This window comes from Neofelis nebulosa, chromosome 1, assembly GCF_028018385.1.
Source record: "Neofelis nebulosa isolate mNeoNeb1 chromosome 1, mNeoNeb1.pri, whole genome shotgun sequence".
In the NCBI taxonomy this organism is placed as follows: domain Eukaryota; kingdom Metazoa; phylum Chordata; class Mammalia; order Carnivora; family Felidae; genus Neofelis; species Neofelis nebulosa.
Window position 1 is genome coordinate 74,027,870 of NC_080782.1, and position 20,592 is coordinate 74,048,461.

Below are 20,592 nucleotides of genomic sequence, written 5' to 3' on the forward strand. Positions count from 1 at the left end.
GCATAGCTTTTTACTAAGAAACCTTAAAAGTATAAGCGACTTAATGCATTCCTAATGGTTGTTTCATTAAATAAGAAATATTCTTCGGAGACTTCCACTTCCAGCAAAGATGGAGTAACAGGATCAGACTTCTTTTGTCTAAAATAAAACTTAAAAAGAACAAGAAAATCACACAAAAATATTGGAGATCTCACTGGACATTTGGCAACAAAGGACAGTGATTCCTGAAAGATATGAAACAGATGAAAAGAACCCGAGGACTGTCCCATCTTATTGCCTGGGAAGAAGTTTTAGCCTATGGAATGAGGAGAGCATATGCTGCCTGAATTGAGGGGATAGACCTGGGAATCCAGGGAAGCCAAGGTGACTACGGTAGTCAGGAAAAAATACTGGAGAGGAGACAGCTGAAGAGAGAGAGAGAGAAGGAAAAAGATGGAGAGAGAGATCAATCTAAATATCTGAGGATAGTCTCAAGCCTTCGGGCCTTCAGATAACTACCGATCATGACATATACATGAGGAAAACACCTGAGACTGGTGAAAGAAACACCTGAAAGAATTAGAGAACCAATCCTCAATTCTCGTACAGGGCAAGGTAGACCATGTCTTTAGAATAGCTGAAGTGCAGAACAGTAATTTATAGGCCATCGGGTAGAGCATTCTGAATAGTTTTGTTTCAATGGTGGGGGAAACTTAGCCCCAGACTAAATGGTGCTCTGGTCCTGGCTTAAAAAGCTGGTAGCAAGAAACAAAAGGATCAAATTGTTTTAGGTAATATGACTACATTTCTGAACAATGCTCATGAATATGTATGGGAGTGCAAAAATATCCCCTATCCAGCAAAGTAAAATTTTAATGTCTGACATCTGATAAAAAAATTATCAGGTGCACAAACTGTGGCAGTAAATCAGACTTCAACTGTGAAAGAAGAGTCTTAAGACCCAAAATAGCAATGCTTATGTGCTTCACGTTTATTGCAAGAAATGTATAGAATACAACAGCATTAAAGTAAGAATATGCATCACCGCTAAAAACTGGTTCCCAGCAGGGTTTTGCAGAAGCAGAATCCAATTGTCCACCCACTACAGTGGTTTATAGAATGTGTTTTCTCTCTCTGTAGGAATCACTATCATGTGCACAGGACACCTCATATTTAGGGAGTCCAGAATGGAGTGTAAATCTGGACCTTATATATGCAGCTGGCCACATTCCTGCCAGCTTCAAACCTCTGAGGATCTTGCCAAAACCAGGTACAAACCACCAATCATGATTTTATCAGCAAACATTGTTGCTAAGCTGGTTAAAAGACAAGCAAACAAACAAAAACACACTTTGAAACCTGAGTCAGACCCAAAATTATAAAACGACATCATTAATCAGTACATTTCAAGCTTTGTCCAAGAATTTCTATCAGGCCAGTACATCTCTTTAAACAGCTCAGGCTATTTCCAGATCTTCTGGAATAAACCATTTTAACCACACCAGTCACGCAAAGAAGCAGAAAATCACCATTGAAAATGAAGAGACAAATCAACCAATCTAAAAAATCTAGAACTGAAGCAGATAATATATAATTATTAGACAAGCACAATTGTTATTCTAATGATCCCATATATTTAAGAAGCTAGAAGAAAGACTGACCATGTCAAGTAGTGACATGAAAGATGTAACAATAACTCAAATCAAACTTCTAGAGATGTAAACTACAAAGCTGAGATTAAAAACATGCTGGGGTCGCCTGGGCTCAGTCAATCAAGCATCTGACTTCAGCTTAGGTCATGATCTCACTGTTCGTGAGTTCCAGCCCCACATGGGGCTCTGTGCTGACAGCTCAGAGCCTGGAGCCTGCTTCCGATTCTGTGTCTCCCTCTCTCTCTGCCCTTCCTCAGCTCACACTCTGTCTCTCTCTCTCAAAAAACAAACATAAAAAAATACAATATGCTGGATGGGTTTACTATTAGAATAGATATTACAGATGAAAAGATTAGTAAACCGAAAAACATATTAATAAAAATTATTGAAAGCCAAATGCATTGAGAAAAAAAAAAAGCCTGAAAATAATGAATAGAGAAAGCAGCTGGGCCTTCATGGACCTTCAACTACATCTCACACCACGTACATAAAAATGCAAACAAATCATAGATTTAAGTGTGAAATATAAAACTATAAAACTTTTAGAAGAAAACATAGAACATTTTTAGGACCTAGGACTCAGTATGGAATTTTCAGATTTAAAATTTAATTCATATATAAAAATCAGTAAGTTGGACTTTATTAAAATTAAAAAAAAAATTGCTCTGCCATGATGATATAAAGACAAGATACAGACTTGGAGAAAGTACTTGCAAACCATATATATGACAACAGACTCATATCTAGAATAAGGAATTCTTCCAACCCAGTAAAAAAAAATCAGAAAATGGGAAAAAGGCATATATATTTCACTAATTAAGATACAAGATAGCAAATGAGCATATGAAAAATGTTCATTTGAAACATTTTCATATGAAAAATGAAACATCACTAGCCATTCAGAAAATACAGATTAAGACCATTTCACATGTTGGAACACCTTGAAATAAAAAAAATAGTGACAGTACCAAATGCTGATGAGAATGTGGAGAAATCAACTAGTCATACATTGCTCATGGGACAGGTAAAATAATACGGTCACTCTAAAAAATTAGCAATTTCTTAAAAAAGTAAGTATATAATTTACCATATGACCCAGAGATTATAATCCTGGGCATTTGTGTCACAAAAATGAAGTCTTGCGTCCATTCATAAACCTGTGCCTTATGCTCAGGGTAGCAGATTTATTTATAAGAGCACCGAACTGGAAACAAAGTGTCCTACAAGAAGTGGATAATTAAACAGTCTGGCACATCCACTAAATCATACCTAGCATCCCAAAGACTTTTCCAGTATACACTGTCATTCCAAATTACTGGGAGGAAGAATGTTGATTTTTTAAAAAAATATGAAGTCTTCTTCAAAAGTGCCAGCTACCTTATTTGTCTCTAATTTGAGGAAGATGTATAGTTTCCATGTTATAAATGGAACAAATGATAAGCACAGAATGTGGGAAAATACAGGGCCCTTGTGGCTAGGAAACCTGTGTTCGTTACATGGCTGTGCTATGAGCTTAGCTGGACAAAGTCCTTAATATCTTCCAGATTCATGAATCTAGAAGAAGAAACAAGGACAAATCCTGGAAAGGTTGTTGTGAAAATGAAACCCATGTAAAAGGTTTACTATACAATCATTTAATTAAGATTTTTTTCCCTACCCAAACATGTCTCCTTTTAATGGATGTTATGTAGTACATTATTTAGAGCATGGAATCAGGCTTAAAAGACACGTGAGTGAGCTCAGACTGTTCCTCTTACCAGTTGTATGAATCTGGAATATTTAGTTTGATTCTCAATATTTTAATCTCTGGAAAAAATTAATAACATTACATCACGAATTTTGTATTAATTCTAAAATGATATATTGTAGGTATACTCTAAACCCAAAATCTTCAATGTCTTACTCAATGTATTCAGTTAGAAATGTGGCAGTTTGTATTAAGACACTTTCTTTGTTGTTTTCAGGTTAGAATTAATAAATCTATACCATTCCAAACAATGTCCTTAAATGGAATCACTTGAAATGGCAAATGATTATTTTTCCCCCAATTAAAATGTATGTTTCTTGGGTAGAGATAAAAAAGAATTCCAGTTTTATCTGGATTTCACCTGGACTGTCTCCCAGATTAATTTGGTTAATTTGATCTGTGTATCTGTTTTTGTGCCAGTACCATACTGTCTTGATGACGACAGCTTTGTAATATAGCTTCAAGTCCAGAATTGTGATGCCTCCATATTTGCTTTTCTTTTTCAAGATTGCTTTGTCTAATCAGGATCATTTGTGGTTCCATGAAGATTTTAGGATTATTTGTTCTAGTTCTGTGAAAACTGCCAGTGGTATTTTGATAGGGATTGTAGTAAATGTATAGCTTGCTTTTGGGTTGTTTAGACATTTTAACAATATTTGTTCTTTTGATACATGAGCATGGAATATTTTTCCATTTCTTTGTGTCCTCTTCAATTTCTTTCATAAGTGTTCCATAGTTTTCAGAGAGCAGATCTTTTACCTTTTTGGTTATGTTTATTCCTAGGTAACATGGGTTTTGGTGCAGTTATAAATGAGATCAATTCTTTGATTTCTCTTTCTGCTGCTTCATTATTCGTGTATAGAAATGCAACAGATTTCTGTACATTGATTTTGTATCCTGCAACTTTACTGAATTTGTGTGCCTATTCTAGCAATATTTTTGGTGGAGTCTTTTGGGTTTTGTACTTAGGGTATCTTGTTGTCTGTGAAGAGTGAAATTTGGACTTCTTCCTTACTGATTTGGATGCATTTTATTTCTTTTTGTTGCCTGATTGCTGAGGCTAGAACCTCCAGTACTATGTTAAATAACAATGGTGAGAGTGAACATCCCTGATCATAGAGGAAAATCTGTTTCTCCCCATTGAGGATGATATTAGCTACAGGTCTTACGTATATGGCCTTTATGAGGTGAGATATGTTCCATTTATCCCTACTTTGTTGAGGTTTTATTTTTTGTTTGTTTTTCAAGACTGGATGCTGTATTTTGTCAAATGCTTTTCTGCTTCTATTGAGAGAATCATATAGTTCTTATCCTTTCTTTTATTAATGTGGTGTATCATGTTGATTGATTTGCGAATATTAAACCACCTTGTTCCCCAGAAATAAATTTCACTTGATCATGGTGAATAATTCTTTTAAAGTACTGTTGGATTCAATTTACCAGTATCTTGTTGAGAATTTTTTCATCCTTTTTCATCAGGGAAATTGATCTGTAGTTCTCCTTTTAAGTGGGTCTTTGTCTGGTTTTGGAATCAAGATAATGCTGGCCTCATAGAATGAGTTTGGAAGTTGTCCTTCCAAAATTTGACTTGTGTATGTAAACAAATATAACTCTTGTGTGAAGACTCTGAAGACAGTTGTCCTGAAGGTGTAAATCATGGAGGAAAAAAAATCATGATTAAAAGCTTCAAAAATGCATTCTAAGGAAAGTATCTTAGCACAGTGTTTATTTTTTTCTAAAATTGCTATTAAATAAGTTGTCTTTGAGTAATGAATTAAAAAATTAGAATTAAATATAAAAATCACCCAAATATCCATTTGTATATTGAGAGAGGCAAATGATATTTTTAAAAAATGAATAATATAAATATTAAATAATGAATAACATACGTCTATATATGTATGTTCTCTAGTGCTAATTAAGATTATCTCTGCCTTCATTCACATTATGTTACTGAATTGTGGCATGAAAAAACAAGATTAACAAAGGGTTAAATATAAGCAAATTATTTTTCAAATATAAGCTTCAGTACACAAATAACATTGAAGAGAACAGCATTTTTAAGTTATTCAATATAATTGAATTCTCTTGCTGACAAATTCCACATGCAAAGTTTTAATGCCTGTGTGGAATGTAAAAGTCCTCAGAATAAAAAAAATAATTGCTGTAGTTTTCTTCTTTATTAATTCAATATTTATATTTCTAGTTGCTTTTAAAATAACCCACACAGGACAGGGATAATTTGTTATTTATATTTAGCTTCTCATTTGTTTTGAATTGGGAGAATTTATATACTTCTTCAGTTTGTCCATCTGAATAAGGGAAGATAACTGACAAAGAAGCTAAATATATCAGAAAGATGCAGTTAAATTTTATATTGAGTTTAAATTATAAGTAGTACCACATGTTTTTAATCTGTGACAAAGACACAGTGAGTTTTAAAAGTAAAATTTACCCTATTTAAAATTAGGAATATTTTTCTTCTGCAGCTCTTTTTAAAGAGCAATTCAACGTAAGTGCATTATTAGTGTTACTTTTAAGTAAGATGATATTACAACATTTAACTAAAGTACTTATTTCAATAGTTTTATTGCTGAAATTACATTTGGAGGTCAAGACTGTCGAGGGGACCTTCTGTTTTATGGCCTTCTATTTCACCATGGCTCTGTGGATCTGTAGTAACTAGCATGACTTCCCACACCGGAAAATCTCAGTATAGTTGTGGTGGTATGGAAGACAATAAGAAGAATATGCACACATATGTGCACACACAATATTGATGTCATGTTCAATAATTTTAAATGAATTAAGGGCATATTATTGAATTAAGAGCATAATAGATGCTATGCAGCATCTAAAATGGAAATCAGCTGATATGCATGGAAAACATGCATTCTCATTTCAATAGCAGCAATTTTTAGAAACTAAATATATGATTAGGAAAGATCATGAGGGTGATGGGAATTTATTCTTACTGGAGGAGCAAGGAAAGACAAATTATTAAGGATGTTCATAGACAACATATTTTTTAAATCTTCCCAGTACTTAGAAATAGTTTTCAATTAATATCATAAACATGTAACTACAAGGAAATAAGACAAATTTTGCAAATCAGTCAATATAAATTTTTAATGACTTTAGACTGTATATGTTATGTTTCTATTAATTTTACCAGGCATAACCATCTCCTAGCTATAAATCTATTTTATATTAAAATAAACCCCTGAAAGTTTCATAGCATATGGACGATAAGACAAATTTCTCTGATTCACTAAAAATGTAAAAAATAAAGAGACTCAAAGTACCATTTGTTGCCTGAGCAATGAAATAGTTCTAATCTCTTCAAGTAGATGAGAGAAATAAAAACTACAGAGTCATGGAAGGAAAGTGTACATTCACTGTTGATTTTCATTCTTTAATCCTCCCCAAATCCACAACTTTTGTCATGTTATTACTTTGCAGTTCTCCCCATTGAAAGGATGGGGTTTAACTTCTCACTCTTTGACTTTGGTCTGGCCATGTGACTTGCATCAGTAGGCAGTTCTGAAAATAGGATATAAACATCATATACATCTCTGTATGCTCTCTTACACTTCCACCATCATTGTGAAACTAACATGTCCCAGACAGCCATGTCCCAGACAACTAGTCTAAAAAAGAGAAGAGACATGGGAAGCAGAACTGCCATAGCCTACTAATCAAATTTCCCACAAAGAGAGCCTTGCAAACAAATCTAGCTTACAACAGACAAAGTCTAGCAGGCGTGAAGATACGTAAGAATAAATGCTTTTAGTGTTGTACCCAAAAATATTTTATTGTTTTTTAAATGACATTATTTTGACAAAGTTAACTGAACAAAAAGGTAAATGCAAAAGACATCCAGTTCACAGGTACATAGTTAAAGAGAGAGGCAAGCTAAAAAAAAGAGTTGAATTAAGATTCAAGAACTCCTGTCTTGATGGACTTGGGGAGTGCCATTACTCTCCTGATCTAATGGTCCAAAAAGAACACTTTTTTATGGCTATTAAAATGTTTTCTACAAAGATATTTTGGGAAATGGTTAAAATTTCAACGATTATATTCATAGACATGCATGAGAAGGGTTCTCAAAGAGTAATATTTGTATATGAGCTTGTCCCAAGTACCAAGGCAGAGGATACCCTTCTGACCTCAAACCATCTCAGACTCATACCTTTTGTTATTAAAACTGGCTATAACTTTGGTTTAAAATGAATAATTACAACAATCACTTAGTAATTTAATCTCAAGGGCTCTTTTTAAGGTATTGTGCTCCAGTTAGTTGGCAAGCAACCTGGGATTATATGTAAGTGGCAGTTTGCTCTGTAGAAGAGAGAAAGGCCTAGGAAAGTCTCCACTGAAAAATCTCTGTGATCATGGCATGATCAAAACACCATTATATTCTGGAAAACAAAATGGTGGAGAATTTCACTAGGACTAAAAGTTATAGAAAGGAAAAATACAAAAAGGTAAAAACTAAATAGAATGGCCTAACCTATTGGGCACCATTGAAGAGAAAATTGCTAAATTTAAAGATAGATTGCTACAAAATGTCCATACTGAGGCATGGAAAGAAAAAATAATTAGAAAACTGAGAAAGACATACAAGATATATGTGGAAAATTATATAAATATTAATGTATGAGCAATTGGAATCCCAGAAGGAGAAAAAGAGGAGGAAAAACAATCTTTAAAGAGGTAATAGTCAATAATTTTCAAAAGCTGATGAAAGTTATGAAGACACATACTTAGGAAGCCCTATTACCCCTAAACTGGATAAATAAAAAGATTAAAAACAGCTTATTACAAAGTTGCGAGCAAGTAGAAAATCTTAAAGGTAATTTGAGGTAAAGACATCCTTAAAGAAACTGCAATAATGGGGTATCTGGATGGCTCAGTCGGTAGTGTCCAACTGTTGATATGGCTCTGATAGTGATCTCTTGGTCTTTGAGATGGAGCCACCTCCTCAGGCGCTGTGCTGAGCATGGAACCTGCTTGGGATTTCCTCCCTCCGTCTCTCTCTGCCCTTCCCCACCATCTCTCTCTCAAAATAAACTTAAAAAAAGTAAAATAAAGAACCTGCAGTAAGACTTATTGCTGATACCTCAACCCAACAACAGAAACTAGAAAACTACAGAACAACAAATGGAGATTGCTGAAAGCAGCTGTTGGAGTGATTGCTGCGGTATACTGTCCAGATGAATGACCTTATCCAAGTTTATCCTACCTTACCAGGAACAGCCCATATTCAATAACTGGTTGGTAGGGGTAAGCAAATGCTAATTTCACTTGCTTCAATTAGGGATGGCTATAATCACCATTTCAGGGCCAGAGCCCCTGTTGGATTTACTGAGGTAATTCTAACCACTGTAATGCCGGTTAACTTCTTCCTCTGCCAGTCTTTTTATTTGTTCCTCCTCAAGTGTTCTTCCTGAGAACACTTCCTAGCAAAAGTCTTATAAGCAAATTACTTTCAGGAGAATACAACCTTCCCTTTCAGGGGAGGCAACTCCCAAACTAGAATTCAGAAGTGAAGGTGATATAAAGGTATTTATTCTTTTTTCCCCCCTCTACCAGTTTGTCATAGCATTATCTCGGTACAAAAAACAAATGGAGGGGGGCACCCATGTGGTTCAGTCAGTTAAGTGTCTGACTCTTGATTTCAGCTCAGGTCATGATATCATGGTTTGTGGGATCGAGCCCCGCATCAGGCTTTGCACTGATAGTGTGGAGCCTGCTTTCTCTCTTTCCCTCACTCTCTGCCCTTTCTCTGTGCTCTCTCTCTCTCTCTCAAAATAAATAAACTTTAAAAAAAATGGATTTTTTTGGGAGAAGGAAAATTATTTCCAACAACAAAACAAAAATGTACGGCATGATAAAGAGTACTGGAATATGTATTTAGGTAAATGTAAATGGGTCTTAAGTTTATATAATATATACCTATATATAGTAAAAATGACAACTGCATACAAAAAGGGGTAAATAGAGTTAAAGTGTTCTAATATGTTAGATTAGAATATGTATTTCTATGAGTTGTTAAAAATACTAATGTGTATTTAACTGCAACAATTCAAATATGCTTATTGTAAATTCTTGGGTATATACTAAAATAATAATAAAATAATGTACAACCGATGAAGGTAAATGTAATAATAAAAAGCATTTGATTATTTAAAAAGAAGACAAAGTAGAACATAATTAACAGAAAACAGGTAAATAGGAAACATTATAATGTGGTCATTATAAACCCAAATATCAGTAATTAATTTAAATGTAAATGAGCTAACTATTCCAATTGTGAGACAAAGATTTTTCAGACTAGACTGAAACACATTTTTTTCTTTAAATCTCTAAATGTTGCTTATAAAAGAAACATCTGAAATGTAGGGGCAAAGAACTGTGGAAAATTAGAAGTTGTAGTTTTGGAAATAGTTATGTTATACAAACTCAAAACCAAAAGCAAGCTGGTGTAAATACACATATCAGAGAAGGTGAATTTTAATGCAAGAAATAAAGAAGGATATAGTTAATGAAAAATGGGTGATCATCTGGAATTATTTAACAAGAATGTGTTTGTCTAATAATATATCTTCAAAATATAAAAAGAAACTGACATAACTAAAAAGAAATTAGACTTCATGTATAGTCACTCAAGATAGGAGTAGTCTCTTGTACTCAGAAGATCTGGATTTAACAATCTGGCAGACATGTAGGCATGAATAAATTAAAAGCTTGACAGGTGATTCTATATTTGTCCCTTCCTTTTTTCATACCTACCATAGAATTACCACCGTGAAAGAATCACTGGAATAAAATATCTTACTAAAGTGATAACAAAATTCCTTAGTCTCTTATCTCTTACCTTTACAAAGAATTGATAAAGTAAGGTTCTGCCTCATCTTCCTCATACCTCATCTTCTCTATCAATAACTTTTTCATAGATAGCAGCAGATAATAGCACTGGAAGGCAATCAGAGGCTAACTTCTGGACAACTTGGAAACTGAAGTAGGACTGAATACGGGAATATAATTCTGTTATTGATGCTTTTCGTTTTTATGATTTACTGAGGTGAGTCAATGCCATATATTGAGTTATTAAATGTGGGATAACAGAATTTCCTTGTAGAAAAGTAACAGTGGTGAAATTGAGAACGAGAAGTGTTTTCTAATGCTATCAATCTTACAGATTTGTAATCATTAAAAATTGTGGCTTTTTTTTTTTTTTTTTTTTTAGGTTCAAAGAACCTCACCAGGGACACCATTCTTTTCTTTGTTTCTGATAATAACTGTACTTAAACCTCAAATTTGATGTTAGATTGTCTATAATTCCATCTTTGTTACATCATATAATCTACTTATTTTTTATAGCCATGGGGATAATATAGCTTAATATTATTTTAGTTATCAAAGTTAAAGTTTCAAACTAACTTGACTTCTTATGTTAATGAAATATGCTGTGTAAGTATCTCTGACTCCACCCTGACAAGGAAATTTGCTTTGTTTCCCTACAAACCAATTATATGATCATAGATATTTATATATTCATGGATATTTAAAAAATGGTACCTTCTGTAAATAAGTTAATCTATATGCTGATAGCTACATGGTCTTATTTTTAAATAAATTCACTTGCATGTATTCTTTTAACTTAAAATCAATTATTTGACTCAAAAGAAAGTTATACTAGAAGTGAGGTACTGGCAGTGGACATAGAAGTTGCATGAGAAAAATAAGGCAATATGGTAGTAGAAATTGTGAACACTTCTGTAAACTGTAAAAGCTTATGATTCATTTTTGCTTCTCTAATTTTCAAATATATATCCATAATATTTTCTGTAGGTGAATAATAATTGCCTATAGTGACAAGTTTATATTTCTGAGAAATTTCCCAGGAACTGAAGGCAATAGAATTATGTCTATATGCATTTTCATTGTAATAAGAACAAAATATATGATAGAAAGGCTATAGGAAATTGGACTTTATAGGTATTCTGAGGAAGACCTAATCTTCAGTAGTACAGTGGACAGAAGACACTACAAATGATTTTTGTCCGATGCTTAGCAAAACCAATTATTTTTCTGGATGCCAAGGATTAACAATAATTTATCTTATAAACTCCTTTACCCACACACATTGCCACAATTTAGCATCCATGTGTGGACAAAGCATGAGCTATGTGAATGGAGACATTATCCAAGCATAACATGCAGTATAATTGTGGATTTAGCTTTTCAATTGAATTGCTTTAAGCAATGTTAAAAAAAGATATTATTCTCTAACAAAGGACTAATTTGCATTAGCAATATGTTTGGTTTTTGGTGTTTCTATGATTTTTACAGGTTTATTTCATTTAATAGAGATTCATGCAATTATGAAAATGTTATTTTTCAAGTACTTATCAGTACCAGACAGTATGGCTAGTTTCAGCCTAGGGCAATTATCAGCTAATTTGGCATCTATCTAGTAGATTGGTTCCCAAATCACAAGGCTTTTCAGACTAAATAGCATTTATTTTGTGAGTTGTTCACAAGTGCTCATCTGCATGTATGAAATTTCTCCTCTGATTCTGGTTTCTGAATGTGCATGTTAAGCAAAATTGTAGGATTGAATCTATTTAATATGTTTCAGATTCTGACTAACTTATTGTCTCCTGAAGTCATTTTTAAAGTTTTTAACTCCCTCAGTTAGGACTTAATTATTTTAGTAACGATTCATATCAGTGACTTACTACACTGTGCCTCAGTTGGGAAGCCTGCACTATGAACGGAAATATGGAGAGATTCTGCAAGAAATTATACTTTATTTACACATAAACTTATATGTTAGAAAATGAAAAACAAAAACAAAAACACAACAACAAAATATACTGTTGATTTTCACAGGTGGAGAACATAACATAGTTTTGCTGTCATACTTAATATGATATACCAAGTCTTATAGGGCAGAATAATCAAAAAACAGAAACACCACATATACATTTTTTGTATACTATTCATCTCAAATTGTAAGGTTAACAACTGAATTCTCCTTTTAGCTTTTATGTAATTTTTTTGTCCTTTAGCATACCATGACAAAGCGCATTAATAATTTATGATAATCTGAACAAAATATAATGCTTATTGCCTGTAATTATAATATAGCAATTTGCTATGTGTATGCATTTCTATAGGTCTCAATATTTAAAGACAAATAAAAGTTGAGGTGTTTGTATTGGTTTTCTACTTTTTGGTTTATTTAATATAAATTGTATAATCTGTAAGAGTGCTTTCTTTCTATCAGTTTTACTCAAAGCACGAAACACCTACTTAATCAATGTTGCCAACACCTTCATATATTGTTCATTTGTGTAATATACACAAATACAGTTTTAACAAAATACAGTTTTCATATTTTTATTTTGTGAAAGGTCAGAATGACTAATGTATTTTTAATCATAATGCACTAAAGCAACACAAACATTCTCTCACTTTAAAAGTAATCATGAGAATAATGAATTTGAATTAGATTCATTCTTTTATTCAGATTTTTAATTGATTTAAGGTAATTCATGCATTAACTTCTGCTTACTGACCCCTGTGGTCAAATGTGAGCATTTTTATTTTATTTTATTTTTTTAGAGAGAGACAGGCAGAGCACATGCCCATGTGAAAAGCGGGGGAGGGCAGAGGGAAAGGAAGAGAGAGAATCTTTGTTTTTCATTGTGTGTGTGTGTGTGTGTGTGTGTGTGTGTGTTTGTAAATATGTCCTTATCAGTTTATTGCCTCAAGTCTCTCAAACCATCCTTGTTTGCCCAGCTTGTAATACTAGAACTGAATTTTTTCCAGATACATTTTATTTATTTATTTATTTATTTATTTATTTATTTATTTATTTAAAAATTTTAATCCAAGTTGGTTAACATATAGTGTAATAATGATTTCAGGAATAGAATTTAGTGATTCATCACTTACATATAAAAACCAGTGCTCATCCCAAGAAATGCCCTCCTTAATGCCCTCTGCCCATTTAGTCCATCCCCCCACCCAACACTCCTCCAGCAATCTTCTAATCTATCAGTTGTGTTTTAATTTTGCTGATTGTTTCCTTTGCGGTGCAAAAGCTTTTTATCTTAATGAGGCCCCAATAGTTCATTTTTGCTTGTATATCCCTTGCCTCTCGAGACAATTTAGTAAGAAGTTGCTGCATCTGAGGTTGAAGAGGTTGCCTGTTTTCTTCTCTAGGATTTTGATGACTTCTGATCTTAGGTTTACGTCTTTCATCCATTTTGAGTTTATTTTTGTGTATGGTGTAAGAAAGTTCTTCTGCTTGTTGCTGTCCAGTTTTCCCAACACCATTTGCTGAAGGGATGGTCTTTTTCCACTGGATATTCTTTCCAGGTTGTCAAAGATTAGTTGGCTATAGGTTCATGGGTCCATTTCTAGGTTCTCTATTCTGTTCCATTGATCTTTGTGATCAATTTGTCGCATCCATATGTCTGTTTTCGTGCCAGTACCATACCGTCTTGATGGTTACAGCTTGAAGTCCAGAATTGTGATGCCTCCAGCTTTGGTGTTCTTTTTCAGGATTGTCTTGGTTCTTTGGGGTTCCATACAAATTTTAGGATTGTTTGTTCTAGTTCTGTGAAGAATGCTGGTGTTATTTTGATAGGGATTGCAATGAATATGTAGATTGCTTTGGGTAGTATCAACATTTTAACATTTGTTCTTCCAATCCAGGAGCATGACATGTTTTTCCATTTTTTTGTGTCTTCTTCAATTTCTTTCATAAGCTTTCTATAGTTTTCAGTGTATAGATTTTTCACGTCTTTGGTTTATTCCTGGTATTTTATGGGGTTTTGGTACAATTATAAATGGGATTGATTCCTTAATTTCTCTTTCTACTGCTTCATTATTGATGTATAGGAATGCAACCGATTTCTGTACACTGGTTTTATATCCTGAGACTTTGCTGAATTCATGGATCAATTCTTACAGGTTTTTTGGTGGCGTCTTTTGGGTTTTCCACATAGAGTATCATGTCATCTGTGAAGAGTGAAAGTTTGACTTCTTCCTTGCCTATTTGGATGCCTTTTATTTCTTTGTGTTGTCTGATTGCTGAGGCTGGAACTTCCAACACTGTTGAATAACAGTGGTGAAAGTGGACATCCTTGTCATGTTCCTGACCTTAGGGCAAAAACTCTTGGTTTTTCCCCATTGAGGATGATGTTACCTGGGTCTTTCATATATGGCTTTTATGATCTTGAAGTATGATCCTTCTATACCTACTTTCTTGAGGGTTTTTATCAAGAAAGTATACTGTATTTTGTCAAATGCTTTCCATGCACGTATTGAGAGGATTATGTGGTTCTTTTCCTTTCTTTATTAATGTGATGTATCATATTGGTTGGTTTGCAGATATTGAACCAACCCTGCCTCCAGGTATATAATCCCACTTGATCGTGGTAAATAATTTTTTTAAGGAATTGTTGGATCTGGTTGGCTAGTATCTTGTTGAGAACTTTTGCCGATGCATTTGCAGATGACATGATACTCTATGTGGAAAACCCAAAAGACGCCACCACAAAACCTGTTAGAATTGATCCATGAATTCAATTCTTTTGAGAATTCCCTGAGACCGTCTGTAATTGGGAAATTGGTCTGTAGCTCTTCTTTTTAGTGGGGTCTTTTTCTGGTTTTGGAATCAAGGTGATGCTGGCCTCATAGAATTGGTTTGGAATTTTCCTTCCATTTCTAACTTTTGGAACAGTTTCAGAAGAATAGGTGTTAACTCTTCTTTAAATGCTCCAGAATTCCCTGGAAAGCCACTGGCCCTGGACTCTTGTTTGTTGGGAGATTTTTGATTACTGATTCAATTTCTTCACTGGTTATGGGTATGTTCAAATTTTCTATTTTTTTCTGTTTCAGTTTTAGTACTGTATATGTTTCTAGGAATTTGTCCATTTCTTCCAGATTGTCTATTTGATTAGCATATAATTGCTCATAATATAATCTTATTATTGTTTGTATTATGCTGTGTTGGTTGTAATCTCTCCCCTTTTATCCGTGATTTTATTTATTTGGGTCTTTTCCTTGTTCTTTTTGATCAATCTGGCTAGGGGCTTATCAATTTTCTTAATTCTTTCAAAGAACCAGCTCCTGGTTTCATTGATCTGTTCTACTGTTTTTATTTCGATACCATTGATTTCTGCTCTAATCTTTATTATTTTCCTTATTCTGCTGGTTTGGGGCTTTATTTGCTGTTCTTTTTCCAGCTCTTTTAGGTATTAGGTTAGGTTGCATATTTGAGAACTTCCTTCCCTTTTTAGGAATGCCTAGATTGCTATATACTTTCCTTTTATAACTGCCTTTGCTGCATCCCAGAGGTTTGGGTCTGTTGTGTTTTCATTTTAATTGGCTCCCATGTGTTTTTTAATTTCCTCTTTAATTTCTTGGTTAACCCATTCTCTGGTAGGATGTTCTTAAATCTCAAAGTATTCATGGTTTTTCCAAATGGCTACTTCAGCTTTCTTTTGACAACCATTAGCATGGTAGATGGTCCTCCATCCCCTTACTTTCAGTGTGCAGATGTCTTTAAGTCTAAAATGGGTCTCTTGTAAGCAGCATATAGATGGCTCTTGTTATGCATTCTGATACCCTATGTCTTTTGACTGGAGCATTCAGTTCGTTGACCTTTAGAGTGAGTACTGAAAGTTATAAATTTGGTGCCATTGTGTTGCCTGTAGAGTGGTGTTTCTGGTGATATTCTCTGGTCATTTCTAGTCTGTTGCTTTTGGTCTTTTTTGTTTTCTTTCATCTTTTCTCCACTCAGAGGGTCCCCCTTAAAATTTCTTGCAGCAGTGGTTTAGTGGTCATGAACCCCTTTAGTTTTTATTTGTATGGGAAACTCTTTATCTCTACTTATATTTTGAATGACAGCCTTACTGGATAAAGAATTCTTGTCTGCATATTTTTCCAATTCAGCACATTGAATATATCCTGCCTCTCCTTTCTTGCCTGCCAACTTTCTATAAATAAGACTGCTGTGAACCTTATCTGTCTTCCCTTATAGGTTAAGGACATCCCCCGCCCCTTGCTGATTTCATAATTCTTTCCTTCTCTGTGTATTTTGTGAATTTGATTATGATATGCCTTGTTGATGGTTGGTTTTTGTTGAATCTAATGGGAGTTCTCTGTGCTTCTTGGATTTTGATGTCTGTATCCTTTCCCAGATTAGGAACGTTTTCCACTATAATTTGCACACAGAAAACTTCTGCCCCTTTTTCTCTCTCTTCATCTTCTGTGACTCCTATGATTCAGATATTCCTTTTTAATAGGTCACTGAGTTCTCTAAGTCTTATATCATGCACTTTTGTTTTTATTTCCCTCTTTTTATTTCCTGCTGATTATTCTGCATAATTTTGTCTTCTATATCACTGATTTGCTGCTCTGCTTTGTCCATCCTTGCCATCGTGGCATCCATTTGAGATTGCATCTCCATATACCATTTTATATTTTGTCCCGACTATATTTTATTTCTTTTATCTCTGCAGAAAGGACTTCTATGCTTTTTTCAACCCCAACTAATAATTTTATTATCGTGGTTCTAAATTCTAGTTCAAACATCTTGCTTATATCTGACTGATTATTGATTAATTCCCTGGCTGTCATTTCTTCCTGTTACTTCTTTTGGGGTGAATTCTTTCATTTTGTCATTTTGGAGAAAGAAAAACAATTAATAAAATTAAAAATTAAAATTAAATAATTAAAAACAAAACAAAAAATCAAAGGTGTGTTTTGATCTGCTTCTTGAAAGAAGCTTGATAGAACAGAGAAAAAAGGGAAAGAAAAGAAAGACAAGGAAAAAAGGTAAGAAAAAAATTAAAAATTAAACAATCTATAGAATAAAATAAAATAAAATAAAATGGAATAAATGATTTTGAAAATAAAAAATAAAGTAAAAAATAATTTAAAAATTTTAAAAATTAAAAAAAATAAGTGAAAATATATTTTTCTCTTTCTGTATCCATTAAAAGAATCAAAAGGAAATAAAAAGCAACAAAAACAATTAAAAAAAACAGAAGCACAACAACAGCAACAACAACAACAAACTAATAAATGCACCAGCATACAGAATGAAACCCAAATGAAGTTACATCCAGTTTCCCCTAGAACTCAAACTATGAATTCCTCTATAGTCCATACACTAAGCAGGTGGAATGACTTGTGTTGGTCTTCTAGGGGGTATGCTTGGAGGGTGCAGTTGGGCACGGCTTGGTGTACTGGCTCCATTTTCCATTGGGTGGAGGTGATTAACTCACTTGGTGGATCAGTGTGTGCATATGCTTGTGCAAGAGAGGTGGAAATGGCTTTCACCCACCTCCCTAGTCCCTGGCATAGGAAATTTCCATTCTCACTGACCTGCGATCAAGCACCTCTCCTTTATCTCAGGCCTCCATCCATTCCCCACCTCCACCCTGTCCATGTCTAAGTTGTTCACCTGCCAGTTGGCACCTCCCTTCAGGGTTTTATCTTAGATGGGGTTATGTTTCAAAACTCCACACTTTAGAGACCACTGTGGTTTAGACCCGCACCAACTCTCTGGGGGAGGGTCTGGTTGAGAAATGGCTGGTGCCAGCTTGCCCCAGAAAATGTTCATATGATTGTGTAGTGGCAGAGGTTCAGAGATTATGCAAAACCACAACACACATCCAGCACCAGGTTTCACTGCACTCTTGTGTCTTAGTCCCAATACCAGCAAATGTGGCTGCTCTCCACAGTCTGCTGGGACCCTTACCTGTTGGGAGGTCATATGGCTTCTACCAAATGCTCTCCAAGCAGGGGAACTGCTGGAAGAGAGAGAATGTAAAACAGGCTCCACGCCCTGTGTGGAGTCAAAGCACGGCTCATTTCATGACTGTGAGATCATGACCTGAGCTGATATCAAGAGTCCTCTGCTCAACCCCTTAACTAATTGGGTCACCCAGGCACCCTAAAAGTGAGTATTTTTAGAGTATAAACAAATGAATAGAGAAACTTAGTCTGGAATAGTGGAGCTTAATAGAACTAATTTAACTGCCTTGGAGTCTAACCATTTGCTCTGGCATTATTAGCTCAAGGCTCCAAATATACTAATCCATATAACTAATAATTTTGTGAAAAGTTTATTTTGAATTTTGGCACACAATGAGAGTACAAACATGTCCTTGCTGAATCCAGCAAAACTGATAATCTGCTGGTACACACAAGTAGTCATTCTGGTGGTTGAGTTGTTTATAGTTAGCATCATTTCAGATTGGTGGGTTCCTATGCCATAGTGATTATAGATCCACTATTCACACAGTCTAGCATTTTGATTAAAAAGTTTTTTCCTGGGTGCCTTGGTGACTCAGTCAGTTAAGCAGATGACTTGATTTCAGCTTAGGTCTGGATCTCAGGGTCATGAGTTCAAGCTCTGCATTGGGCTCCACACTGGGTGTGAAGCCTACTTGAAAAAAGGACAAAGAGAGAGAGAGAGAGAGAAAGAAAAAAGTTTCTTCCAAAATAGTATTTCAATTGACATGTGTTTCAAGGTTATTACTCCTGGGTTTTGTGCTATCTTGAAGAATATGGTGCATACTATACAATGTTTGAGTGTTTGATTCATTTTTGTATTCGTTGATTTACCACACTTTTAGTGAGAAGCTATTACACTGGACACTAGACACTTAAAGACTAGTGGAAGAGCGAGGCATGAGTGAATTTGTTAAATGCAAATATATGTGATAATAAGATATACACAGTGTTCTTTTAGCATATTATGGGGTTGTGGGGTTTTTTTGTACTAATGTAACTACAAACTTTGAGTGAACTATTTTATTTTCAAGGTTACATAATTCCTTTGCAGTTAAAGATTTCCATAAGTTTGCTGCCTATTTCGTGTAGTATCTCTTCCTTTTATTTGTATTATATTTATTATTCATTTTTTTAAAATTTTTTTAATGTTTATTTCTGAGACAGAGAAAGACAGAGCATGAGTGGGGGAGGGGCAGAGAGAGAGGGGGACAAAGAATCCGAAGCAGGCCCCAGGCTCCGAGCCATCAGCACAGAGCCCGACGTGGGGCTCGAACTCACAGACTGTGAGATCATGACCTGAGCCGAAGCTGGATGCTCAGCCGACTGAGCCACCCAAGCGCCCCTATTATTCATTATTTTAAACAGGTTCACACACAGTTCAACATTTAAATAAATTATTTATCTATTCAATAATTCTTTTCTAGGTATAATGACAATAACAATCTAGTTTATATCAATGCATTATTGTTAACTGCTTGTTTTGAAGTTGATTTGCTTCATTCCCTTATATTTATGGATTGTCTCAAGATCTTTTTATAGTTTATTATTATTCATCTGGTAGTGCACTGACCCCAAAACCTGAGGATCATCAGCAACTTAAAAATATCATCTCTGCAGTTCTTTTTCAGTGTCATGAGTATAGAGTTTTTTGTGTGAATGTGCATGTTTGCATTCAATTGTATAATCTTCCCTGGAGGGGTGGGAAACATCAATTTATGTTGAGGTAGTTTCTTTTGTTTCTTAAGTAAAAGAGGATCCTTTGCTTTATTATTATTATTATTACTATTATTATTATTATTCTCTAGCCTGTCTTCTGTTAATAATAATCCCCTCTCCATTCCCTACTTCACCCACCTCAACCTGGTGATTTGTTACTAAACTAGTTAACCTTGCTGTAGAAGACTTTTCCATTTATCTAGCCCTCTTGAGTCTAGTAGATTAGTTATTCAGTCCTATTTCCCTTTCCAGAAGCTAAGATTCCTTTCACAGATGTGCAGATCAGTACAGTAATGCAACATATAGGTGGCTTGTATAAAACAGTCTCTTTACATCATTTAATATACACAAATTCAGTGGACAGCTATCACACAAAGGCCTAATATGTATAAGAAGTTATGGAGGCTGCTGCTGAATCACAAAAAGGGGCACCAACAAATTGTTAGTGCATTTTGGCAGATTAAAATTCATAATTTATCCTACTAGGAGCATATAAAAAATTAAACTAGAAAGCACTATTAATGATGGATTTTGAAGGTTGACTATTTGGATGCAGAGTGCCTCAAATACCAGATAAAAGAGAATACCACAAACAAAGACTGAAGCAGACACGCAGAGTAGGGCTCTCAGGTATGAGGGAAATTCGTTTTGATTGTAGTGTAGAGTAGA

At 34.4% G+C, this 20,592-nt stretch overlaps 1 long non-coding RNA gene across 1 annotated transcript in view; it reads left to right on the plus strand.

Annotated features, from left to right (window-relative positions):
- LOC131509596 (uncharacterized) overlaps positions 1-20,592 on the plus strand; it is a 161,137-nt gene that overhangs the window by 112,747 nt on the left and 27,798 nt on the right. Inside the window, exon 2 of the long non-coding RNA XR_009260601.1 lies at positions 10,338-10,465. This is a non-coding gene — a long non-coding RNA (uncharacterized LOC131509596). The remainder of the gene's footprint in view (positions 1-10,337; positions 10,466-20,592) is intronic.